Genomic DNA, 27,929 nt, shown 5'->3' on the forward strand with positions numbered 1-27,929 from the left:
CAAATTCCGATTATTGAAATATGCCAAGTAAAGCGGAAGTACAACACACTCAGCGCGCCGCGCGGTCTTCGGGGCGCAACAAGGAAGAACGCAGCGAGAGTAGCTAAACATCATGCTTCTCATTACCCGGCCCCTCTGGTAATGCCATTGCTCAACTCACGGCTCTAGCTCAACTCATGCCACGAGATAAAAAAACACAACAACATACCTGACTGCTGCCGAAAAGCTGCTACAAAGTACGTCATCCACATAATGTAATGGTAGATATCATTTATATAGGACTAGATGCACCATTGATTTGGTAGCGTGAGCAGCACATCTACAAAAAGCTAGATGCGGCCGTTAGTAAACGGCCGCCATCTTAAAGCAGTACACTTCCCTGCAAGGCTGTTGTAGCGAACCTTCCAAGCAAACCTAATTAACTTTTTATCTAAAATACTCCTAAATCGGTAAAATATTGACTTGAATCTATCTTTAAAATAGTTTTAAAACATTCACGTCGAAAGTAGACAAAAGGGAAATTATGGAATAACGGGAGCAATTTTAACAACTTTAACAGTTGATTCACAACATTAAATTAATTGAATGTAGTTTAAAGCTGCTGTTACAGAATGGGGACTGGAGCTTTTTATTTACTGTTATTTTTGTATATTTGTTTACTGCTATATGTTAACTTGATACTGAAATAGTAGTTTGGTTTAGCCTGAGAGGATTTTTGAACAGTTTTGGAACTAATGTACAAAACATTTAATTTAAAAAAAAAAAAAAAAAAAAAGGAGGGGGGGGTGCATCAATAATCGTTTTATAATCGAATCGGAGCCTCTGAATCGTAATCATAATCGAATCGTTAGGTGCCCAAAGATTCCCAGCTCTACCGATAATAAAGGATTTTTATCAGTCATCTTTGTGGGCAACTGCATTCGCCTCTGACTGATGGTAGGACCCTGGAAGGACCCTGCAACAGCTTGAAGGCAGGCTACTACAGGAAACTTCAGGCATTTTAATTAAGTTTAGAACCCCAGTTTGTGGAGTTATGCGTGACCGATTTGCTATGAAAATTGTAAAAACGTTAGAATTCGTCGCATTTAAGATAGCGGACTTTTGATAGGCAAATTAAGATAATTTAATCCACAAAATGTACATTTTTGAGCAGAAGAGATGGACGTTTCAACACCAATCGTTTTGTGTCATGTGTTTTATTGTTAAAATATGTGTTGTTTTGAACACAAGTGTACATGTGTGTGTGACAGCTTTACAAATTGACAAATGTGAAGGAAGGAAAAAGCATAAAAAAAACCCACTATTGCCTTGTTTGCTGCCTGTCAAACTGAACAACTTCACATATAGTTAGGAAAGAACACATCAAACTAGTAAAGTTAAAAATAAGATCCTGTGTGGTGCAATAAGGTACTGTTCAAGCAGCTTAAAAAAAAAAAAAAAAAACGGCTGGAAATGATGGCGGACGAGACTCCAGCACCGTAAAGTTGACATTTTTATAAATGAAGTCCAGTACATTGTAATCCGGGGGATTACCAGTATACAAAAGCTATCGAATTCCGACTAGAAAAATCTACAGAAATGAAACAACCCTCATCTAAATAGCTTGAGTGCCCCCTAGTGGAGGAAACATATTTCCTACCGACAACCTACTGGAAAATGATCTGGTTTTCCATGGTCAATCGGTGCCAAATTAAACCTGGGAGAGAAGTTTGAATTCTGCGCTTTCAAGTATAAGATTTTTTTTTTTACTTTATCATTATTTTTACTTTAACGACACCACAAGATTGAACAGGCTGGCGTAAACATAGACGTCTGACTGCAAGCGTGTGTGTGGTCATATATTTTTACGTGTGATTGGGATAATGGAGTCATGTCATCTACTGCAGAATGAAGAGGAAAAATGTGACAACTCGAGTGTAGCCCAAATTAGCGGAGTAAAGGCCCAAGTACACTGCATGCGTGATCGTTGCGTTTCCGGTCCGACTCCGGTAAAAAATAGCGCAGGAGCCAATCCGTTCCCATTATATCCTATTGTTCAACGTATACCGGCCGCGTCAGTGCTCCGGCTTGACTGCGAACCACCTCCGGCGTGCCGCATGCCAGCCGGATGGTATAGGCTATTTTCTATTTTTGCCGGACACGCATCCGGCAAAATGGGCGGAGCTGGGCCTGGACGTAACAACCCAGGTGCCTAATCACGGTTTAAACACGAGCGAAGATGGATGATGAGCGCTTCATCATGGAGGTGGAAACCCACAAAATAATTTATGATGCAGCAGATCCTTTCTATAAGGACAATATAAAAAAGGAAGCTGCAAGGTGTCCTATTATGTGTGTTTTTCTGTCCTGATCTCATCATGATGCAGTCATGTCTGTCTCTTAATTCAAGATTAACTAAAATATCAATATGCACAGAAAATATGTGCTCTCTCTCTGCTTCTCTGATGAGTATAGACTCCGTGTGTTTTTCGTTGTTTTAAATGGCACATTATCGCGCGCGATCACGCGAGAGCTCACGGGGGGGACGAGGTTGGCGGACCGCAGCCGTGCAGCAGCCGGTATGATTTGCCTGTTTTTGACGGACTGCGTGGCACGCAGGCAACACTGAACCGGAACGCAAACGCAACGATCACGCATGCGGTGTACTTGGGCCTTAAGAGTTGCATTTCTTCTTGACAAATCTACTTAATTAAAAGTTAAAAGTATGGCGTTAGAAGTACGTTTTGTACGCAGTTTATGTAACGCGTTACTACTCACCTCTGCATATTTATATTACCGTATTTTGTTGTGTATAAAAATAATTAGTATTAGTTCTAGGACTAATACATATAAAGACATATCCATGTGCATACAGTGGGGCAAATAAGTATTCAGTCAACCACTAATAGTGCAAGTTCTTCCACTTGAAATTATAAGAGAGGCCTGTACAGGGTGACCCAAAAAAAAGTTTACACTCAGTTGACTGCTTGTTTAAAAGCTATTGAAACATATCTAAATAGGTTGTCATCCTTAAGTGATTCATTAAGGTCACTCAATGCAGCTGGTAATCTCTCGTCTCTACAATTCCTGTGCTTCTGCTGAAAATGAAGAAAACTTTAGCTGTACCTGAATTGCTGCGTGCCTGACACCTACTGAGATTGCAGCAAATCTGAGAATATCCAGATGTGCAGTCTACAAAGTTAAAAAGAAGCTGAAAGATACTGGAACAGCCTCACGAAAACCTGGGTCTGGAAAACCCGATCTGTGGGAACCAAAAAGTTGATTGACAAGGTGATATGTGGCCACCCCAGAGTCCAGATCTCAATCCCCTGGATTATAGCATATGGGCAACTGTGGAGGACAGTGCCTGTAAGAAGCCACAAACTTCTGTGGCAGCCTTGGAGAGGTCCATTGTTAGATCTTGGGAAAAGATGACAGCATCCTACATAAAGAAGACCTGTCAAGCGTTCCGCAGGCGCCTGGAGGCTGTTGTGACACTTAAGGGAGGACACATTGAAAAATAGAGTGTACTGTACATGTTCTTTACAATAATGTATAATTTGTGATTAAATTCTAATTCTAAACTGAATAAACATGGCATTTAAGTGTATTATGGCAGTGTAAACTTTTTTTTGGGTCACCCTGTAATTGTCAACATGGGTAAACCTCAACCATGAGAGACAGAATGTGGAAAGAAAAAAAAAAAAACTGAAAATCACATTGTTTGATTGTTAAAGAATTTATTTTCAAATCATGGTGGAAAATAAGTATTTGATCAATACCAAAAGTTAATCTCAATACTTTGTTATGTACCCTTTGTTGACAATAAAAGAGGCCAAACGTTTTCTGTAACTCTTCACAAGCTTTTCACCCACTGTTGCTGGTATTTTGGCCCATTCCTCCATGCAGATCTCCTCTAGAGCAGTGATGTTTTGGGGCTGTCGTTGGGCAACACAGACTTTCAACTCCCTCCACAGATTTTCTTTGGGGTTGAGATCTGGAGACTGGCTAGGCCACTCCAGGACCTTAAAATGCTTCTTACGAAGCCACTCCTTTGCTGTGTGTTTGGGATCATTGTCATGCTGAAAGACCCAGCCACGTCTTATCTTCAATGCCCTTGCTGATGGAAGGAGGTTTTCACTCAAAATCTCTCGATACATGGCCCCATTCATTCTTTCCCTTACACAGATCAGTCGTCCTGGTCCCTTTGCAGAAAAACAGCCCCAAAGCGTGATGTTTCCACCCCCATGCTTCACAGTGGGTATGGTGCAATTCAATATTCTTTTTCTTCCAAACACGAGAACCTGTGTTTCTACCAAAAAGTTCTATTTTGGTTTCATCTGACCATAAAGCATTCTCCCAGTCCTCTTCTGGATCATCCAAATGCTCTCTAGCAAACCGCAGACAGGCTTGGACGTGTACTTTCTTCAGCAGGGGGACACGTCTGGCAGTGCAGGATTTGAGTCCCTGGCGGCTCATTGTGTTACTGATAGTAGCCTTTGTTACTGTGGACCTAGCTCTCTGTAGGTCATTCACTTGGTACTCTCGTGTGGTTCTGGGATTTTTGCTCACCTGGGATTTTTGCTCACCGTTCTTGTTATCATTTTGATGACAGGGTGAGGAAGGAGTTGAAAGTCCGGGTTGCCCAACGACAGCCCCAAAACATCACTGCTATAGAGGAGATCTGCATGGAAGAATGGGCCAAAATACCAGCAACAGTGTGTGAAAAGCTTGTGAAGGGTTACAGAAAACGTTTGGCCTCTGTTATTGCCAACAAAAGGTACATAACAAAGTATTGAGATGAACTTTTGGTATTGACCAAATACCTATTTTCCACCATGATTTGCAAATAAATTCTTTAAAAATCAAACAATGTAATTTTCTGGTTATTTTTCCACATTCTGTCTCTCATGGTTGAGGTTTACCCATGTTGACAATTACAGGCCTCTGTAATCTTTTCAAGTAGGAGAACTTGCACAATTGGTGGTTGACTAAATACTTATTTGCCCCGCTGTATTTTGTGGGACTTGACGTCATTTAGTGGCTGACATATTTTTGCCTAGGACATTTAGAAGTAAGGGATTTATGAATATAAACACTTCTGAGCTGGACTGATTGCTGTTGGGAGTTTGGCGACGCCCACAATGAAAACTGCTTTTAGAGCAGATTTCCCCTCTCTCAGAAGGAGTGGTGGATCACGTCGCAACGACGGATTTATAACTTGAAAGTTTCACTTCCGTACAAGCAAAGAAGTTGGGTCATCATAAAAAAAAGTAACAAATAGTCGCAGGCTGGCTTGATAATGTCTCGAGGCACAGTAAATAACCGAACTGAGTCTACTATGTCAGAAATTGGGACCTACACGGTGAAAGTTTTATGACCTCCTTTTCTTTGCTGTTGGTGTAAGTTGGACACATAATGTAAATTAAAATCTCATTCTGGCTGATACAGCATGTCAAAATGTGTGCACAACATCCTTGGGCTAAAAAACATCATTTGAACATTTTTTTTTTCAAAACAACCCAATCCCCAACGACTGCTCTAAGTTAATAAGAGATAGGATGGAAGAGTATTTCATATACATAGCAATATAGGGAGTGTATATGACAAAATTCAATGGCACAAATTGGAACACGGGCCGGCTCATTACCGGCGGTGTGGCATCCACATGGAGGAGGAGTAGATGGGGCAACCTCATACAATGATTCAGTTTCTCTCCGCTAAGTGGAGCGCTGAGTGAATTAGTCGGATGCTGCACATGTAACTCGATACACAACGCTGCTGTTGTTTTGCAGATTGTCTGGTCTCATGAGTAATCAAAGGTAAGGTTAGTCGCGCAATAAGATGTCCTGTTTCAGAGCGACAATGGTAGAATGGCCGACAAATTGGATCTGCTGGTGAGCCTGTGAAATCCGATCACAGTACATGTTTTTTTATTGTTGTTGCCATTTGCAGAGAGAAAGAAAAGAACAGCGTGGTATTGCCATTGGTTTTGTCTTAGCTCTTCATAAGCTGATCTGTGGATAAACAGACTTTGTAGTATTGGGGTCCTCAAAATGCACACTATCATTGAGTGGCAACTGAATTAAAACTGCAAGAGCTATTGTTGTGACCCTTCATTACACGCACAGCAAGAGCTGACACTTTTAGCTTCTTACCAGTTGCATTTAAAGTGCCTGTGACACAAAAAAGTATGTTTTCATTTCATATTACACGCGGTATTTTATGCTTCTGAATGAAATTGACCAAATGGATGTGTGCAGAAGCGATCGATATATTTATTCAATGTTTTGAATCCCGTGCTACGAAAATGAGAGACTTCCGGCCACGGTCTCAGATTGAGTAAGAAGGTGGATGTGACGTTAACGGGTGACATCCTTTCACTATACAGCAATACTATTGTATGCAAAAGGACTGCAGATGCAGCTGATTTTGCAGATTAATTTTGTTTATTTTTCGCGCCACGCCATCCCAAGGTGCTGCAGGCATTTGTTGCTACACCAGGAAGATTGGTGTGAGCCTTTCTGGGTTTCCAAAAGCTGTTGTTGATTGATTGATTGATTGATTGATTAATTTATTTCGAGCAGTAATAACAAAACAGCAAGAATAGGGGAAAACAATAACAATAGTACATGTTGATTTTAACAAAAATTAATAACAAATACATACAGTACATACGTAGCTCGAAAAGGAGTGGGAAGAAGCAGAGCTTTTTTTTGGGTCCCACCCCCAAATTACTCCCCAAAAATTCAATGTAAATACAGTCACTTCCCAAAAATCGTCATCATCATTGCACTATCACCACCACCATCACTACCACCGCCATCATCGTCGTCATTACCGCCGTCCCCATATATGAATTGTACATTTAAAATCAAAATTTATGTAATGACAGCTTTACTGGTGCCAGTGGTGATATATAGTTGCAGTGATAACACAATATATCAGTAGTAATAAGTAACTATAGCATATGTAATAATTATATATACAGTATATACCCAAAACATTTAGAGACCACTTTCTGTGTATTTTGACCAGACCTGATGTTTATAGAACAATTTGAATCTCTGAATACTTTGACACTGCTTAAATTTTAAATCTAGACTGTTCCAGAGTTTTACCCCACATACAGACATACAGAATCCTTTACGAGTACTGCGAAATTTTGGTATTGAGAAGTTGTGAAATCCTTTCAAATTATGAGATTGCTCTCGCACTGTAAAAATGGATTGTGAGTTTAAGGGTAATATTTTATGGAAGGCTTTAAATAAGAATATAGATGTGTAATATTTTACAAGATCATTGAATTTTAACAGTTTGGATTGAGTAAATAAATTATGGGTGTGAGCTAAAAATCCCACTTTATGTATGATCCGGATTGCTCGTTTCTGTAATATGACTAACGGATTTAATGCACTTTTGTAGGTGTTTCCCCATACCGCGACACAATATGAAAAGTATGGGAGTACCAAAGTGCAGTATAGTGTACGAAGTGCAATTACATCAAGGTAATGTTTTGCTTTGTTTATGATTGACAGACACTTAGAGATTTTGTTTTTTGTGTATTTAATATGGGGTTTCCATGACAATTTGTTATCTATTGTAATACCCAGAAATTTTACTTCATTTACTTTTTCAATTGTTACGCCTTCAATAGTTATTTGCAACTCAGAATTTGCTATTACATTGCCAAACAGTATTGCTTTTGTTTTTTTAATATTTAAGGATAATTTATTCATATCCATCCACTTCTTTATGGCTTTTATTTCCTTATTTATAGTAGTAACAAGCTCGCTATAATTGTCATGACTATAAAATACATTGGTGTCATCAGCAAATAATATAAGTTTTAATACATTAGATACGTCAAAGATATCATTTATGTACAAAATGAACAGTTTTGGTCCCAAAACAGACCCTTGAGGGACACCACAACCCATTTGAAGTGTGCCAGATATGTTCTCGCCCATCTTAACATACTGTAGCCTATCCGTTAAGTAGCTCTTCACCCAATCCCCAGCCAAACCTCTAATTCCATATTTTTCCAACTTATTTAGTAAAATGAAGTGATTTATTGTGTCAAATGCCTTTTTAAGATCAATAAAAACACCAATTGCATGTTTTTTATTGTCTAATGCATTCGTGACTTCTTCAAGTGCGTCAATTATTGCCATTGATGTAGTTCTTTTAGTTCTAAACCCATATTGTCCCTCATTTATTATCTGATGCTTTTCAAGAAATTTATCAAGTCTAAAATTGAATAGTTTCTCCAGAATTTTTGAAAACTGGGGCAATAGAGAAATTGGTCTATAATTGGAAAAACAATGCTTGTTATCATCTTTGAATAGTGGAATTACTTTAGCAATTTTCATCTTTCCAGGAAAACAACCAGTTCGAAATGATAAATTGAATATATATGATAAGGGTTTTGCAATATTCAAAATAACTCTTTTAACCAAATATATATTGATATCATGACAGTCAGTAGACATCTTACTTTTACATTTAAGCACAGTGTTTATCACTTCCTGTTCATTTGTTGGTGAAAGAAAAAATGAATAGGGATTTTGCTTAATATTTGAGAAATGTTTGTCAGATCCTAGGTCAGGAATATTAGCAGCCAATTTGGGGCCTACATTTACAAAAAAATTATTGAATTTATCCACTATTGCACTCATTTCGTAATTCTCCCCGTTTTCATCTAAAAAATAATTAGGATATGTAGACTTTGGTGAACTCTGTTTAATTAAACCGTTCAGTATGTTCCAAGTTCCCTTTATATTGTTTCTATTTTCAAACAATTTATTTTTGTAATACAACTGTTTGCTACTTCTTATAATATCAGTTAATTTATTCTTATACTTTTTATAACGTTGTTCAGCTTCTGTTGTCTTTACTTTGATAAACAATTTATAAAGCTTATTTTTCTTTTTGCAAGCATTAATTAATCCTTTTGTGAGCCAAGGACTTTTTATACATTTCTTCCTAAGACAGCATTCACTTAGTGGACAATATTTATTTTGCAAGGAAGTGAATATGTCTAAAAAAAATCTTATAAGCCTTGTTCACCTCTGATTCTCTATATATTGTACTCCAGTTTTGACAAGCTAAACTAATATTCAACGAATTGATAGTTTCTTCCGTTATTATACGTTTAATCACTGTTTTTAGGGGATCTTTTGTTTTTTTAAAACTGCATTCATATAAGGTGAAGATAGGCAGATGGTCAGTAATGTCACAAAAAAATAGGCCACTGGTAATTTGATTGTCCATAATGTTTGTGAAGATATTATCAATAATTGTGGCACTATGTGATGTTACTCTGGTAGGTTTTGTAATTGATGGGTATAAGCTGAAACTATACATTGTGTCAAGAAAATCATCGATGCTTTTTTGATTCATGGGATTTAACAAATCAATGTTAAAATCACCACAAACAAATAAAGTTTTTTGTTTCAGAGTAGAGAACAATGTATCCATCCAATTATTAAAGGTTTCTATATTAGTACCAGGCATCCGATATATACATGATATAATGATATTCTTTTTTTTCTCATTTATAATCTCTACTGATAAACATTCCATTATTCCATCAATTGCTAATGTCATATTTGGTAGAACAGTAAATTTAATAGATTTATGAATGTATAGACCAACTCTACCCCCTGCTTTATTTGCTCTGTTCATATAAACTAACTCATAATCCTCAAGAAAAAAATGTATGCCCTTCTCCATATTGAACCAGGTTTCTGAAATAGCTACAATCTTGAAAGGTTGGGAAAAAGTGCTCAAATACTGCTTAATAGATTCAAAATTGGCATACATGCTTCTACTGTTAAAGTGTATTATTGACATTTTGCTTTCGGAGTTTACACTGTTCCTGTACTGCTCTTGGGTAAAGTATTTACAGCTTTTCACAATAGAAGAAAAGAAATTCCTATCGGGGTCTCTTTCAGTATCTATCTCATTTTTAGTGTCCACATAACTTTTCACTGTTTCCAGTTCTATTTGTCCATACTGTAGAATTTGCTGTACCAAGTCCATGTTGTTAGGTGGTATTGGTTTGTTTGAAATGTTTAACATTGTAATGTTGTTGAATCAAGAGTTCCAGAAGAACATGCATTGCTAAATCAGATTTGGCAACATAATGCAGACATGTACTATCAGATCAGATGTTTCACTCTCATTAAACCACTATTGCACTCATTCATATGTGTTCAGTTCTTCAATGTTTCTAACAACCATCACTTTAGCAATTTCAGGTGGACCATTAAGTTTGATATAAACTTTGCAGTTCGTAACCCAAGTATTCTGAATTTTGTTTTGCTTCCTTAAGAATCTGGCTTTCTTGGCAATATCAGCATTTTTTTTTAATTAGATGATCATTTAGATAGACGTTGGTACCTTTGAGCTTTTTCCCTTGTTTCATCAGTGCTACTTTGTTTCTCCTGTTTGCGAATCTCATGATCACCGCTGGCAGATTATTGGATTTCACGGGAATAGGATGACAAACTTCAATAGTATTAATATCCAGATGTATATTTTTAGACGCAAAGAAGGCCATCACCTGTTGTTCTGCAGAGCTACTGTCAGAGTCACTTATTTGCGCCTCTGTTCCTGTTCTCGATATTGCCGCCTCAGCGTATGAACGGGGTTGAATCTTCAATCCAGTCACAATTACATCGTTTGCTCTCGAATGTTGCTCCAGATCATCAACCTTTCTTTCCAGCTCCGCCACCTTTTTGTCTCTTTCCACAAGACGCGCACGGAGATCGGCGACCTCTTTTACAAGGTTCAAAATCATATCTTGCTTTACTTTAATGTTGTTCACGTCTTGCGATAGAAAGTCCAGTGCTCTTTTTATTTCCTCTGAATCCTCAACGGTAGGATTTTTTTTCGGTCCCATACTCAAATCCGTCCGATTTCTTTACAACACTTTCGAAAATTTGCGTCGACACTGGACGCTGTGTAGCCGCTAGGCTAGCTTGCACGCCACTCACGTTCGGGGACCGCACAATCAGGGTGCCAATCCCACCACAATCCCCTTTTTACCGCTCTCCGGATGATCGATCTTCAATCTTCAATCCAGGTCAGCACACAGAGTTCTTTGTAATCCAAAAAATAGCAAAATGGCATATATAATCTGTCGTCGTCGTTTTGCTGAGTTTCACCCCCGAGGCCTGTTGTTCACCACGAAGAATGGGGAAAACAAGTCAGACAACCGAGGAACCATTGGATGTACGAGGAAGTGAGTAAGGGGCAGTTTACATGGCGACTCTGCGACACAAAGATGCAATGACTGAGTAGCGGACTCGCCTCGCGTGCATATGGTGCCGGCGAGGACGGAAGGCGAAGATGAAAAATTCTGAATCCTGCCTCCAAAGTGGAAGAATCCGATTGCCGGGGATTGAGGGGAGCTTCCTCGGCATGCATATCAAAGGCTCCCGCGGCGCGAGACCACACCTCCTTTGGACTCTATGATAGATCTGCTGAAATCACTCTTTCGCTGACGTCATCACCCAGATGGAGGTGCCAGAGTGCTAAAATGACAGGAGGAGCTAAACGGCAGACTAAAAGACTCATTTCTCGTCATCTGCGCTTTGCCAAATTGTTGTATATAGTCGAATCGTCTCAAAATATGATTTTAATTCCAATAATAATGCTATTTAAGATTTTGTTTTAATTGTGTCACAGGCACTTTAACAAACATTTGAAAGTTGACTTGATTTCACACAGTTTGGGGAGGCTTTGTACTTCGTATTAATCGATATAATTGGATAGATAGTGCCACAGTCACACACAAGCACCCCCCAGGGCACAGAAACTGTGCGCGTTTGCACAAATATGATGTTATGAATGCTCATGCATGCATGCACGCACGCACGCACAAAGACAAACACAAAATGGCCACCTTCCCAACAAAGCAATTGAGTCTGCAGAGGGCTCACTTTAGCCTGTGCATAAATTGAATCTAAGGCTATTACTCTGTATCTGTGATGCTCTTGCTAATTTGATTGCGTCAAATGAAGGGTCCTGTCGAGGGGCCGTCTCGACTAAGATTGGTTTCAGCACGGTGAATACACAATCACGTACATCATCAGTCGTTTTGGCCCTAGCAATACCTTCATCCTCATTCCTTTCTCCCCTGTGTGTTCATTGAGACAGAGTGCATTACCCAACAAGCACCTCATGATTATTTCAACAAGTCGTCAAAATGCAGCCCCGTGGGACTGTTTAAAAATTGATTCGGGTAATATGCAGCGATTGCACTTCTGCAGGCATTGCGAAGGACCCATAGCCATGTGTGGTTTGACTGGGTGTTTTGTGAATCTGTCTGTATTGAAAAGCGTTACAGTTGCTGTTCCTGGAAAGCATTTAGAGGCTCAACGACTGTCCACAGTTAGTCATGGCGATGGAGGCACTTTGTGTCATAGAGGCTGTCCTCTGCTCGAAAAGGGCAAATAAATGAAAAGGAGACTTTGGACTCGATCCTAGATGGCGAGGGGAGGGCAGTATGGGCTGCCTTTTCCTCCCAAATATTTGAAGTGACAAATTTATCAGCACCTTCTTACCACATTTGCTAAAAACAGGATAATAAAATAGGATTGACTATTTATTTTTGTCATCTACCTGGTAAAGCAGTTTGTGGCCATACAGGACCGAGTGAGGGTCCGGGGGTTAAGTGTGGCTCCTCAGGCACAAGTGGAATGAAGTGACAATAAGGCATGTGCCGGTTACCGGTTTCACGGTTTACGGAGGTGTGAAAACGTTGCGGTTTCAAAACCACTAAAATTTTCCGTCAGACCGCAGTACGGTATTCGCTATTTTCCATGTGTCAAAAATGCAGCCAGAAGTGGATTGGCTCGGCAGCGCTCCCCCCCTCCCATTTGTTGCTGTGTGTAAAAGTGACGCTATCGGCTAGAAAGCCAGTGAACCCAAAAACAAATACTCCAAACATAAGGCGTACTTTTTTTCAATTTATTGAGCTCTCAAATCATGGTAAGTGGAATATACAAAATGAAACATTTAAAACGTTGTACAATTGTATTTTTCCATGTGTGAGTAGCTTCAACAGATTAGTACCATGCATGAAAAAGTTCGCCAAAAACAAAACACGCATTTTCCTTTCAAATTCAATATACAAACTAACTAAAAGCTTACAAAGACGGATGTTAGCCTAGGCTAAGCTGGCAGGACAACTTTGTCGAGTGTTACCGCTGCAGAGTGAGAAAACAAGCTTGATTCGCTTGAATGAAGGGGAAAAGGGGATAGCATCAAAGATCGCTAATTGAGAAAGATGCTCTTGCCCTAAGCACAAATCCACGTTCGCTGGATAAAGGAGAGGTCTCACTCCCAATGTTTTTGTTTGTTTGTTTGTTTAGATAAAACCTTTCCACAACAATATTTACACTTTAAACTAACTTATACATTTTTAACTAACTTATTAACTTATGAATTCTTTATGTATTTAGATAAAACCTTTCCACAACAATATTTACACTTTAAACTAACTTATACATTTTTAACTAACTTATTAATTTATGAATTCTTTGCTTTTTTAACACATAGGCATGACATCATGTAGACTGGAGCTGACACAGTGGCTGAAAACTTCACTTGAGCTTTTCCACCCTCAAAAAAAAATCATGCAGTAGAATTTGTTAAAAATTTTATTCAGAAGTGTTTTTACTTTTTTATAGAAATTATTTTGTTCTTGCTCTAATCTTGAGCAACTTGAGCTGTGGCTGTGGGTATCGTCTATAAGTTATATTTATTTTAATTTTATTAAAAAAATATATATATATTTTTTATTGATAATTTATTTTAACAATATATTCATGTTCCAATTTAAAGCTATGTTTTGAAAAAAAAAAAAAAAATCCTGTTCAATGGGAAAAAAAAAAAAAAGAAATACCCATACATCTCAAAATAACACATTTTGGAGCTATAATTGCAATACCGTGATACCGTGAAACCGCGGTATTTTTGCCCACGGTTATCGTACCGTCAAAGTCTCATACCGGCACATGCCTAGTGACAATGTTTGATCTCCAACTTTTGTATCTTTTGGGAACAAATTGGGGTTTATTCGTGTAGTCTGATTTCGGCATAAGTCGAACCAACAAAATGACAATTCTTGATCTGGAACTTTTGCGTCTTTTAAGAACAAAAAGGGGTTTATTTATGTAGTCTGAGCTAAGCATTAGTCGACTTTCCTATCTCTGGTCTGATCCAGGCATTAACATTTCTTTGATGTACCAAGAACCATGTCCCTTAATCAAAAAGTATCCCCTTTATGGTACTTTCTTGATACCAAGTAGTATGTAACAATTAATGGTGACCACTTGAGGCATCTGAAGGCATTTCTGAAAGAGCACGAAACAACATTTTCCTTTTAAAGAATAACCTATACGAGGTTTTAAAGCAAATAGTGTGAACTTGTTCAATTGTGAATAGTCACACATATCCAGGAATTAGTAGTTGTAATTGCCATAGTCTCTGTACCATTTGGTGTAATACCCTGCTTTTTATCCATTAGATTGATAGACAGACGGACTGACTGACAGACAGACAGACAGACAGACAGACAGACAGACAGACAGACAGACAGACAAAAAAAAGAGTATTCATTATTTTTTGACTTTATTCAGTATGATGCAGTGCCAAAACCGAAGCCGTTAAGTAGAAAGATGGACGAATATAGCCTCTGAAGGGAAATCAAGGAAGCCTTTTTGTACTTCATCCTTCAAGTTGGCTGTCCTCAAGTGAGATCTGACCCTGTGACCATGTGTCTACCTTGTCAGCTAGCCGCTTTCCTTTTTCATTCGTGAAACCGCAGCTCATCAAAAGGCTCTCGGTGTCTGCGGGCTTGTAAGCCAGAGGCCCAGTCTTATCTGACTGCCTGAGCCCATTAGCGGGTTATTGACAGGATATGAGATGGCTTGCATCAAGGAAGCAGTCAAGAGAAGGCGATGGTGGGCAGTGAAGAAAGAAAGAAGGGGAAAAAAGAAAGAGAATCAAAGAGAAAGAACAGCACAAAGGAACGTCTCGTCCTGATTTATGACTCTGCGGGAAATAAGCAAGTCGAAGTCCTTATCTGGCTGATCACCTGGATGTCTCGCGGGAGAGGGCGCTCCTTTTGTGATTTCCTGGAGAAAACATAAGAAAGGAGATTATAAAGTAGGAGAATGTGATGTGTTGGGCTAGGATCATGCAGCACGAAAATGTGAAGCCTCCCTTGATGATAATGCGAATACTAGATAGCCCGATCCATCGCCCAGGCAACTAGAGCTCCCACTTGGACCTATAGTGCAACAAAACTCAAGATAATTACTACCCCAACTACTGAGAAGGCCTGACACAGGACTACATCGGAACGCTCCCAACACTTGTTGAAAACTGGTTAGTTTTGAGAAATGGGTCCTTATAGTTGTTCTTTTTACTACTCGTTTGACGATTCTGCTTATCAATTCCTCTTTCGTCGTAAATAAGTGATAGTGTCACAAACTATACTGTAAGCTTACAGTGTATCACAAAAGTAAGTACACCCTTCGCATTTCTGAAGATATTTAAGTATATATTTTCATGGGACAACACTGGCAAAATGACACTTTGACACAATGAAAAGTAGTCTGTGTGCAGCTTATATAACAGAGTTCATGCATTTTCCTGTCAAAATACCTCAACATATAGCCATTAATATCTAAACCCCTGGCAACAAAAGTGAGTACAGCCCATAGAAACTACGTACATCCCTAAATGTCCAAATTGAGTACTGCTTGTCATTTTCCCTCCAAAATGTCATGTGACTCGTTACAGGAGTGCTGTCAGCATTGCTGCAGAGATTGAAGAGGTGGGGGGTCAGCATGTTAGTGTTCGGACCATACGCCGCACTCTACATCAAATTGATGTGCATGGCTGTCACCCCAGGAGGAAGCCTCTTTTGAAGACGTTATACAAGAAAGCCCGCCCGTCTCATCAGACCATAGGACATAGTTCCAGTAATCCATGTGCTTTGTTGACATGTCTTCAGCAAACTGTTTGCGGGCTTTCTTGTGTACCGTCGTCAGAAGAGGCTTCCTCCTGGGGTGACAGCCATGCACACCAATTTGATGTATAGTGCGGCGTATGGTCTGAGCACTAACAGTAATGAGTCACATGACATTTTGGAGGGATAATGACAAGCAGTACTCAATTTGGACATTTGGGGATGTACGTAGTTTCTATGGGGTGTACTCACTTTTGTTGCCAGTGGTTTAGATGTTAATGGCTATATTTTGAGTTATTTTGATGGGAAAATAAATTAACTCTATTATATAAGCTGCACACAGACTACTTTTCATTGTGTCAAAGTGTCATTTTGTCAGGGTTGCCCCATGAAAAGATACAGGGTGACCCAAAAAAAAGTTTACACTGCCATAATGCAACTTAAATGTCATGTTTATTCAGCTTAGAATTAGAATTTAATCACAAATTATACATTATTGTAAAGAACATGTACAGTACACTCTATTTTTCAATGTGTCCTCCCTTAAGTGTCACAACAGCCTCCAGGCGCCTGCGGAACGCTTGACAGGTCTTCTTTATGTAGGATGCTGTCATCTTTTCCCAAGATCTAACAATGGACATCTCCAAGGCTGCCACAGAAGTTTGTGGCTTCTCACAGGCACTGTCCTCCACAGTTGCCCATATGCTATAATCCAGGGGATTGAGATCTGGACTCTGGGGTGGCCACATATCACCTTGTCAATCAACTTTTTGGTCCGCACAGATCGGGTTTTCCAGACCCAGGTTTTCGTGAGGCTGTTCCAGCATCTTTCAGCTTGTTTTTAACTTTGTAGACTGCACATCTGGATATTCTCAGATTTGCTGCAATCTCAGTAGGTGTCAGGCACGCAGCAATTCACCTTGAAAATCCCAGGATTTAAACGGGCAGCCTTTGCATGTGAACGCAATTACCCTGGTCGACTGACACGGAGATTACGCTGATATTTAACGGGTCACGTCTTAGTTTAATGCCCAGGAAAGTCCTGGGACGAGGCTTATGTGAAAGCAAGCGTTAAATTCCCGGGTCACAGCACGATGGCTGATGAAGTAAATATCATGGTGGGCCGATCGTCACTTCCTCGTTCTTCGCAGTAAGACAAAAAGCGGTAAACAAGCATCGCAATTATCAATATAGCAAGCTGGAAATGGCTAAAGTAAACTGAAAACATATCAGAATTAAATTGCTACCTGATTGTAGAGCCGAGGATACAATAATACTAACCTAAGTGGTAAGCAGAGAGCCCATAAGACAACAAAACAAATACCAGCACAACGTAGGGGATTTCAAAACAAGGGCGGCAGAGGTGTCGAATGACGCCAAGCCAGTTAATATCTCGGCACCCTCCTCTTGGATCGCCTGGGCTACAGTCTTGATGAGCTTGAATTGGCTTTAGTTACGACATCGGAAACGCTCTCACAAAAGGCTGTGTAAAAAAAAAAAAAAAAACATGATATGACCAACATTGTGACAGCTGATGCCGACCACAAATGTCCGGGTTATAAAATCGCGCCAGCAGCCCTCCCCGCACAGAGAGCGCCAGTGGGCAACACAGGACAAGCCTGTGAAAGTGTCCAACCCGCGTCATTGCCGGGATATCTCTACATGCGTAAAGCAATGACGCCAGTGAATTCCGTGTCACCTTACACGGAAATTTACCGGAATATGTTTGTGAAAGGGGCTCATGACAGGGTATTCCCGCCTGGTGCGAAAAATCAGATGGTATTTGCTTAAGCGCTTCCTTGACCCTAGAAAACCATAAGTGGTACAAAATGGATAGATAACCAATAACATCCATGTTGCTTTTCTTTAGCCGTCAAGGCCATTTGGAAATGATTTCTCCTCACTTTGGATGGAAATATGCTTAGAATTCACATGCCCATCACTCCTTCAATGATTTTCCTCAAATAGTTTTCTTCCCCCTTTGAACAGGATTATTGACTACATGTTTTGAAATCGCTTGCTCCCTACGAGACCATTTTGTAGTCTTAGGTGTGTCATAAGCAGGGGTGAACGTGGCTAGAATTTCTTGCCGGAACTCCCCGACATGAAGGTCACCATGGAGGCAGAAATTATACAGAAATTAAACAGTTATTTCTATAACACATACAAAAACTGATTTTCATTCAAAATTATTTTTTTCAATGACTTGCAAAATAAAAGTTAACAGAAACGGCAATAACCCCAACCTCCATCTCCTAATTTTTATTTTTCCTCATTTCCTCACATACTAAATGCCAAATCTCAGTTTTAACTACTTAAGAACATAGGATGAATATTAAAATTGAAGTTATTATAAACATTTACTTTTGCTTTCTTTTTTTTATTTTTATTTTTTATAATAAAGATATAAGTAACATACATTCAGAAAAATAAGTACAAATGGCTTATATTATGCAGAGTGAAATGGAATATATTTTGAATATCGTGCAAACATTGACTTCTTTAAATCATAAGGAAATGAATAAGTAGCCTAACATAAATGAACAAATATATGTCCAAAGTGCACATTGTCAGCTATGATGTTCTGAACCTCCCCATCAGAGCAAATAAAACTAAATATGATAAATAAGCCTCCTCAACTCTTTTACATAGCGTTTTGACAGTTGCCGTCATACTTTTGGAATCAAAGCACCGTGTACCGAAACAGCATTCCAGCCCTGAATCTTATACTGGAACTGCGTTCCTGACCGTTCTGGTTCACTTTCACCCCTGGTCGTAAGACTCATTAGCAGTGTTGTTAATAACGGCGTTACAATATAACGGCGTTACTAATGGCGTTATTTTTTTCAGTAGTGGGTAATGTAATTGATTACTTTTCTCATCTTGGCAACGCCGTTACCGTTACTGAGGACGGAAAGGCATGCGTTACTATGCGTTACTATATTGGTCGAAAAGTCTGAGGGAGACGGACTCACCGAGACGACAGAGCAGAGCAGGAGTGAGGAGGAGGCAAGAAAGTTGTGACGAGGAGCAAACGCGATGCTAGGTAGCTCCAATAATGCATGTTGTAGCCGATAGCCTACAAACTACGCCCGCATGTTATGGTAGATATGGTAGACATGGTAGATATCACATGTACTGTATATAGATATAACTAGATGCAAAATGACAGACATGGCCCTAAATGCGTTAGTAGACAGCCGTCATCTTAAAGCAGTAGACTTTTTAAGACGGCTCTGTTGTAGAGAACCTTCCCCGCGAACCTAAGTAACTTTTTATCTAAAATACTTCTAAAACGGCTAAATCTTGACTTGAATGTATCTTTAAATGATGAAACAGTTTTAAAACTTTCATATGTCAAAAGTAGAGAGAAGGAACTAATGCAATAATGGGAGCAATTTTAACAACTTTTAACAGCTGATTCAGGGTAGAGGGTAAAGGTTAAATTAGGGTAAAGAATTGGGCTCGGGCCAATTTTACCAAAAACCTTCACAAAAAACTTCACATAGGGTGGCCAATGTTTTTTTTTTTTTTTTTTTGTTTGGAGGGGAAAAAAAAGTAATTATCACCAATTACTTTGCCAAGTAACTAATTACTCTTACATTCAGGTAATTGAGTTACTAACGCAATTACTTTTTGGGAGAAGTAATTTGTAACTATAATTAATTACTTTTTTTCAGTAAGATTAACGACACTGCTCATTAGTATAAAAAAGAGCATGAATCCTTAGGAATCCTCAATGCAAACGCCCTGAAATGAAAATGTGCTGGTCTGCAGTTGCACACATCGACACCAGGGGGAAGTGTTGTACAAGCATGGGAGCCTGAAACAGGTGCTTTCCCCAACCCTCATTTTCTCATGGTCATTGACTTCATCACACTTGCAGAAAACAAATGTATTTCTTAAAACGTAATCACATGAGCAAAGTGCATTGAAGAGGGCATTGTTATCACACTGAGGAGTAAAATAAACATCATAAACTTATAACAGAGCCTGACTAAGATACAAGAATCTCCATGACCCACATCTATGTTGCCCATTTAGCTAGTACTGCCAACAGTTTCACCTTTCATTTGCACGGCACTGCTCATTCACAAACTCACACTAATACAATTCCATTGACTTCTGAGGGAATTACCCTTTAAATGTGTGTGCACTCTGTGATTAGCAGATGGCACCGATCATTGGGTAAATATCTCTGTCCAGGTATTGAACCACGGTTATTACTTTGATAGAAGGAAGACATCGAGGCACTAATTTCGTAGTGGAAAATATAAAAGGTCAAGTCTTGTGCAATGGTAGTACTTGTGGGTTGTAATGCCTGTCGAACATGCTCGGCAGGCACACACGGAAGCAAATATGAAGTCATGGAGATGAATAATCTCAACAGAAATGTGTAGGTATTACACAATTGTTCAGTGGAACCTTCGAAATATGCTGTAAAATATCTGATTTCAAAGATGTTTTTCAGGAATTTGGTGTTTGGTATGTCTGCCTCATAGTTTAAAGGTCCCAAGTCCAAGACATGCCAAAAGTATGAATGCCATGTTAACAAAATATTCTAAATTTCCCATTCTGTTCACTATAAACATCATAATATCACTATTGACAATGGATTGATAAAAGGTATTTAGTGATTAAATAATTGAGACAAAAGTACAATTATTGGATGAATATGATGAAGTTCAGAACCCTAAATTGTCCCTGAGTTGAACTTTCTAAAGTTCCATTATAACATTAAATTGTGGTTACCTACTGCGCTTTGTGACTTTGCATGCACAACCAAGCAGCGAGAACATTTGTTATTTGCTTCGTGTTTGTGAACGTGACCAATGTCAGTCACGCTGACAGGAAGCTCTTTGCTCCACTGCAGCTCTCTTTACAGCTTTTCCATTGTAGTGTCAAGAGTTCCTCATGTCCAACTCTTCACACTGTGTTGCTACGGACCTGTCAGTAGTCATGCAGGTGTGGAATATCAATGTGGTCTCTGGCCTTTGGGGCCACGGCGGAAACGTTATGTGTGTATGTATAAGGCTAAGTGTTGTTTGATTGCATTTATACAGATATTAGCTGGATATTTTTATGTGGCTACAAAACTGAATATAATTTAAATTTATTAACCCTATGTTGACCTCTTCTTAACAGAGATGGATGAACTAGACTTTTCCGAACTTAAGCATAAATTGCATAAATTGTACCATAAAAAAGCTTAGGGAACTAAATCTATTGTATTAGCAATGATTCTGTTTCAACGGGCTTACCTAAATGGACTTTGGATGTTTTTGGGATATTCTCTTACTGTGCTGAAACCCAGCATGGTTGGAATATATTGACAAAATCCTACTGGGCCATTTCTATTATGCTAGGCTTTGTCTAAATAAACCTGAACCTGTCTTTTCCAATGCTCAAGAACACTCACACCCCAATGATTTGTTACAAATGCATATGGCGGAAAACAGACAAGACTGAAAAAGCAGTTTCTGCTCTTGCACTCCTCTTTAAAAGAAACTGCTGTATTTTAAGCCAAAACAACTGTTGTGTTTGATAGAACAATATGTCTATGTGCTGTCATAGCAGACTCATGGCAAATTAAGCCTCCGAACTATTTTTAATTTGTCTGTTTTACCCTGAAAACCCCCGTTTACAGACGTCCCGCAACCGCTTTTGTTTCAACCCAGCCATAAAGCGAAGGTAATTAATTATATTTATTATTCAAAATGTCTGTCGTTTTTAGCTTAGAATCATTAATTGATGTCTATTGACTTAAAAAAGTTATTCACTCACATATTTTAAACTGTTAAACAAATTATATCACAATTAAAAAAAATGGCGTCTGTAAAAAAGTCACGGATATCTACCTCATAACTATCGTTTAATTGTATTTTTTGTGTTACTGTCACATTTTCTCGGATATGTTAGATAATAAATAATCAATCCAAACAAAAAAGAAGTGAAAAAAAAAACGTTTAAAAGGGTAAATATATGAAAAAGAAAATCTCGACCACTCCTTGATGTCTGCGATTTCTGCATCGCATTGTTATATTACCATGTTTCACCCATAAAATCCCCCCCAAAAATCCAGCTGTGGGCATTCACTGCTGTGGCTTGACACTCAGTGATACGTGCTACGTGGAGTTTTTGGTTCGAAACAAGGTAAGTACGCGATAATATCTCGTTAAAGTCATGGTGTCTGTAATTCTGCTCTCGCATGCTCTCACCTCCAGATAGGATTTTGCTGTTTAAAAAACATTTTTTTAATTTAAAAATGCCCTCCTGTTCAAAAAATTTCTTCCCCCAGAAAATTGAAATTTTAAGCTTTCCAATGATGTATCACACATGCATATCGGACAATTTTGAAAGTTGGCTAAATTGAGGGTCTCAGAGCGGAACTTCAAATCACCTGAGTGTTTTCCGCCATATACTGTTACTTAATAATAGTGCAGTGTGTATCAATGCAATTCAGGATTTTGTGCCTTATTTCAAGTCATCTTATATATGGTGTGTGTAGGCACACGACATAGAAATAATTGTTTCTGCATGGTTGTTATGAGATATGATTATTATCTGATTGTAAGTCTGCAATGATGAGCAAGGTTTATTAATGTGCAGTAGGTTGTTGAAGTACCTACACACTTTGAGTAAATACACATATGGACAAAACGTACAAAGATACATGATTATGCTTAAAGGAAGTAAAAACATATGGAGTTACACCCACCTTTGCGTCGATTCTGGTCTTCGGTGAAGACTTTTCTGAGATTTTGGAGAGCTTCTGTTGCTAAAGTTATTTTCTTTCTGTTCAGTATGTTATGATTTTAAACCTACTGTTAAGTTCTGTTTCCTGTTCATTTGAAGGGACTGTGCAGATTTTTTGATGGCTTGTTTCTAAATACATAAAATACGTTTCATGACAAGTGCTAAAAACGTGGACTGTCTGAGGGCAATTTAGTGCTGAATTTCTGATTTAGAGGAAAGAACCCTTCTTTTAAGCCCCTCAGACATCTGTAATTTTGGGGAGGCAGGCTTAAACAGGGTCCTGGGTGATGTCACCTAGAAATCTGCTTTCTACTTTCCCCTCCTGCTATGTAAACGCTAGGTGCCATCTGTGGCTATTCAGCACAATTTCAACTTCCTCATTTTCTTCGCAGTCTAACTCTGGCACCAAGTTGCAGCCCTCTATGTGTTTTATGTAACGCTGGCTTTTTGTAGTAATGAATAAAACACATTTGGCCAGCGGCAAGCCGTGACATTGTTGCATCATGGAGTACTGGCTGACAGTTACCTTTCCGCCAAGGGCCCGCTGAATTTCTCACATTATTTTTGGAGGTAGCAGCTATATGTAAGTAAAATGCAGCCCTATGAGACAATGTACATATGTAACATATAAAGTAAATACAGTGATCCCTTGCTATATCACACTTCTAACTTCGCGCCCTCATTCCATCACATATTTTTTTCAATTAAAAAAAAAAATATATATATTATTTTATTTAAAAATGTTTAACTATATGCATGTATACATGTACAAATCATTTTCTTTTACTTGTCTTATTTATATCATAAATATTACATTTGCAGTGCTTAAAATTTTTTAATTAAAATATACATTTGTTTAAAATAAATAAATAAATAAATAAAATTAGACTTTGAGATAAAAAGGGAAAAAACATGTCTTATTAACAGTGGATCTTAACCTTGCTAAAAGTACCGAACCCAACCAGTCTCACATCTGGATTAACCGAACCCTTCGTAATTAAATAATATAGCTTTTTTTTTTCTTTTTTTTTTTTCCCCCAATTCAAAACCGTTATATCTAAGATAGAGAGCTAAAAATTTAGCAAATTCCCATTCAAATTTTTATAATTTTGACAGCATGTTTTATGAACAAAATTTGAGACCTCGCTGCTTATTGGTCTGTTGTAATCCCTTACATGCAAGCCAACCTTCCACTGAGCAAACCAGTTCCTCCTCCCATCAGATCAAGGACTAGCTGTTAAAAGTAATTGACATTGTACATTGGGAGCAAACCAGTCCAAAACCTGGTCTAAAAAGCCCCTTTGCCGAGATTTAATCAGTGTACAATGGGGTTCCCCCCATTAACTGCAAAAAACAAGGGATCACTGTTTTCACAATTCCACTCATTTTTACCAATTGGTGGAATCCCTCCTGTTTGTATGGGACCAGGCCCAGCTGTGAATACTAAAAATCTGCAAATAATTGACAGTCATTAAAGATGCAGTGAAAACAATTATACGATTTTCCCCAAAACCCGACAATGCTGTAAAATATGTGGATAAAATTGGTCAGTACTGCAACAAAACAAAAAGCATTACCAGAATTTGCATTATTCGCGACCTTAACAGTGACAACCACTTTCACTATATAACAGAGAATAACTTCATTTCATATGTATATGCTGTATATCCAGTTGTCATTTTTAGCCGTGGGTTTTGGTCATGCCTCCCCAAAGTTAAGACTTTCTTAAAATGGCTTGGATGGAGGATAAACAATTTAGAGGAACTAAGCAATGCAACTCAATTTAAAAATTGTTATGACTTGATGTTTGTGACCTGGGTGGTGCCTCAGTGGTCTGAGCACCTTAATGTGATTGTGGAGGCCCGAATTCAATTCCTGCTTGTGGTTAGTTTTAGGAAAGACAACTGGCATAAAAGCTTGTGTGCCAAATCTATCTTATGACTCGACTATTTTTCTGTTGCAACCCCTGAGGGATAAACCGAAGGATTGGATGGATGGATGTCTTGATGTTTGTGAGGGATGAGGTTTTAACAAATCCTTAATAAGCATGCTGAATGTCCAAAACATTTTGTACCTCTGCTGATGTCTCACACACAGTTTATTACACCAATCTTTTGGACAACTCCACTAAAAATGTCTTCTTTGCCATTTTGTTTTACGAGATAACTCGTCAGAAACATCTCTGGCGACACTGTGCATAAAACATCCCAGTTGGTGCGCACCCATGCTGATTAGCACAATGCGGTTAAATGCTCTACTCACATTCACACTTGCTTGAGCCTCCTTTGCCATCATCTTAAGCCTGCATAGTAATAGTACATTGCCAACACCTGACAAGTGGACTGTAATTGTTGGAAGGTGTTTGAAAGTGTCACAGTGATGGTTCGTCTTGAAATGAGAGTGGAGAACGGTGTGAAGATCATTTGAAGACACCCACCTTTCGTAGTCGGCACTCGCCGCATGGCAGGGCGAGCTGCCAGTGTTGCTAAAGGCTTAAATGAGTTTATTTCATGTCGGCTGTGAAAGTGCCGGTCTCTGTCACGTAGGCACTCAAACAGAGCTGAGGCCCATAAACACAAAGTGCAGCATGTAAATCCCGGCAGCCTGACGTCTCGCAGCCTGCCCTCGATGGCTGCTCAGCATGTCTTTATTGAGAGAGAAGAAATGGAGAATCCTCAATTCCCCTTGGGGTAAACCCCACTGGGAAGACTACCATCAACCCACCTCAACCCTATGCAAATACCACAACTTTCATAAAAGCGACCTTGCATGGAATTCCATTTTTGTTCACTGTTTCATACATAAGCTTAAAATTAATGTAGTTTTTTTGTTTGTAATTTGATTGCAATCATTTCAATAAGTCAAACCACTCTACAAATATGCAGATTTGAAATTTGGTGAAAGGTGTGACATCACACACTCATCGATGGTGATGCAACGTTTTAATACAAAAACTTGCCCAACACCCCCGCTTATCAACGGCCAATCAAAGTCAAGAATTTAAATGTAAACATCAAATATTCATTGATCCAGTCAGAATACACTGGGAAAATAAGCACATTTGCTACTCGACGACTTTAACCCTAAGTAAAGACTACTGTAATTTTTAGACTATAAGCACCGGACTATAAACTGCCACCCACCAAATTTGACACGAAAATGGCATTTCTTCATGGATAAGCCACACTGGACTGTAGGCCGCAACTGCCCTCACTGTATTATGGGATATTTACACCAAAATATATTAACCGGTAACACTATATTTGACAGTGGCGTCATAAGACTGTCGTAAGATCAAATGAACCACCGTGAAGCTTTGAACCAATTGGCTGCAAAGCTTCATTGCTTGAAGAAGCTTCATTTGGCCGTCAGTGCTCCCTTGAGGGAGACAGTCAATCTCTGCTGCCGCCTGCTGTCAACACCGTTGTCGTCCAACATGCCTCCTAACATGCATTACAGAGTTACAGATGTAAATAACGATCAAAATTCATGTTCTTTGCTAATTATTTCTTCAGTTACTGTTCCAGTTGTTTCATTAATTGCTAGTTATGGTATTTGGCCACACTTTATTTGGCTGTGGCGCCATAAGACTGTCATAAGACGATCATAATTATGATATGACACTGCCATGAACATTAATGAACACTTATGACAGATGCCATTTTGTGTCATCGGCAAATTATCTCACTTTTGAATGGATGTTAAGATCCGAGCTGGACATAAATGGAGTGACATAATTCATGATGTCATTAATTCCCTTGATAGTGTCATGTCATAATTATGACGGTCTTGTGGCAGTCTTATGACACCGCTGTCGAAGAAAGTGTTACCTATTAACCAAATAAATCAACAAATAAGCTGCATTGGACTATAAGCCGCAGGATTCAAAATGACAGAAAAAATAGAGGCTTATTGTCCGAAAATTAGGGTACTCATTACTTTAAAAGGAGAAAGGTGGTCCTCGGATTACGTTGGTAGACAGACATCATTTTTTAGTTGGAATGAGAACACTGGAAAAACATAACTGCTGCTAGATCTGAAAGGAAGGCACTTCATGGCCATACAGCATATATGTACTTCATCTCTACCGCTTGTACGAGTACTTACCATGGTCGTGGGGATGCTAAAGCCTATCCAAATTTCTTATGGCCAGACGGCAGGGTACACCCTGACTGGGATGTGATGAGAGATGGCAGTTAATGTGGAATAATGAACCAAATGCACGGCAACACAATAAGCATGTCTGGTGAAAAGATCTAATTGCGTAACCGTTTCTGCTATCAAGCGTGGTGCAAGCTACTGACCCAATGTTAGCGTGACACCTTTTGCTAAATTAAGGTAGTGTGCATGAAGCCCATTACATTTCATAATAATTTCTTTCCTCCTCCTTAAATTAAACAATTCCACATTAGTACTCACACTCATCAAACAATCCGTGGGTGGTAATGCGCCTGACACAGTACAGTTTGCCTTCTGTTAGTTAGAGCAGAGTGGCAATGCACAAGTAAGCGCATCCAGGCAATGCTCAAGCAAACCGACAGATTACCACACTTCCCACGTTCTTTGTTGGTTTCCACTTCATCGGTCCTGACGGGCACATTCTTGATTTTTTCCCATCGCATATTACCCACCCCTTAAGGTTTATTCAACTAGCCAGGAGTCAGAAATGGTACCTTAAAGGGATCCACGGATAGAAAGACTTGTAGTTCTTAGAAGATAAACATTATTATGAGTTAAAATAATTTGATATTGAAACCCCTCTTGATGTTTTCGTTTTTATACTATTTGTAAAATTAACTAGTAGGTCCTCGTTGTTGACGTCACAGGGCGATGACGTCGCATGGTTACGCTGCCGGGCTTCCAGAGTATGACTCTAGTGACATAAACATGTCATCTGTTCAACCCTTTCAATTTCAACCCGTGATGAACATTAATGAGCATGACAGCATTGTCGATATTTCACAAAACAAGCAGCAAAAGCAAAATGAACAGGAATGACGAGATGTGACGAGACGACAGTAAAAAAAAAAAAAAAAAAAATGGTGTTCTGCCAAAATGTGCTATACCGGTGAAACGTCTACAAGAGACTGATTTGACACCCAAAGTACAACCGTGCGCTTTCAGCTTGATTTGTTTAGATGCATACAGACAGAACACACTGAAGATGCCTTAGAAAAATACTTAAACGATAGGGGTGGTTTAAATA

The 27,929-nt window shown here is 38.9% G+C and overlaps 1 protein-coding gene across 2 annotated transcripts in view; it reads left to right on the top strand.

Annotated features, from left to right (window-relative positions):
- cd276 (CD276 molecule) overlaps positions 1–27,929 on the top strand; it is a 218,394-nt gene that overhangs the window by 7,776 nt on the left and 182,689 nt on the right. The gene's annotated exons all lie outside the window — the stretch shown is intronic.

This window comes from Corythoichthys intestinalis, chromosome 1, assembly GCF_030265065.1.
Source record: "Corythoichthys intestinalis isolate RoL2023-P3 chromosome 1, ASM3026506v1, whole genome shotgun sequence".
NCBI lineage: Eukaryota > Metazoa > Chordata > Actinopteri > Syngnathiformes > Syngnathidae > Corythoichthys > Corythoichthys intestinalis.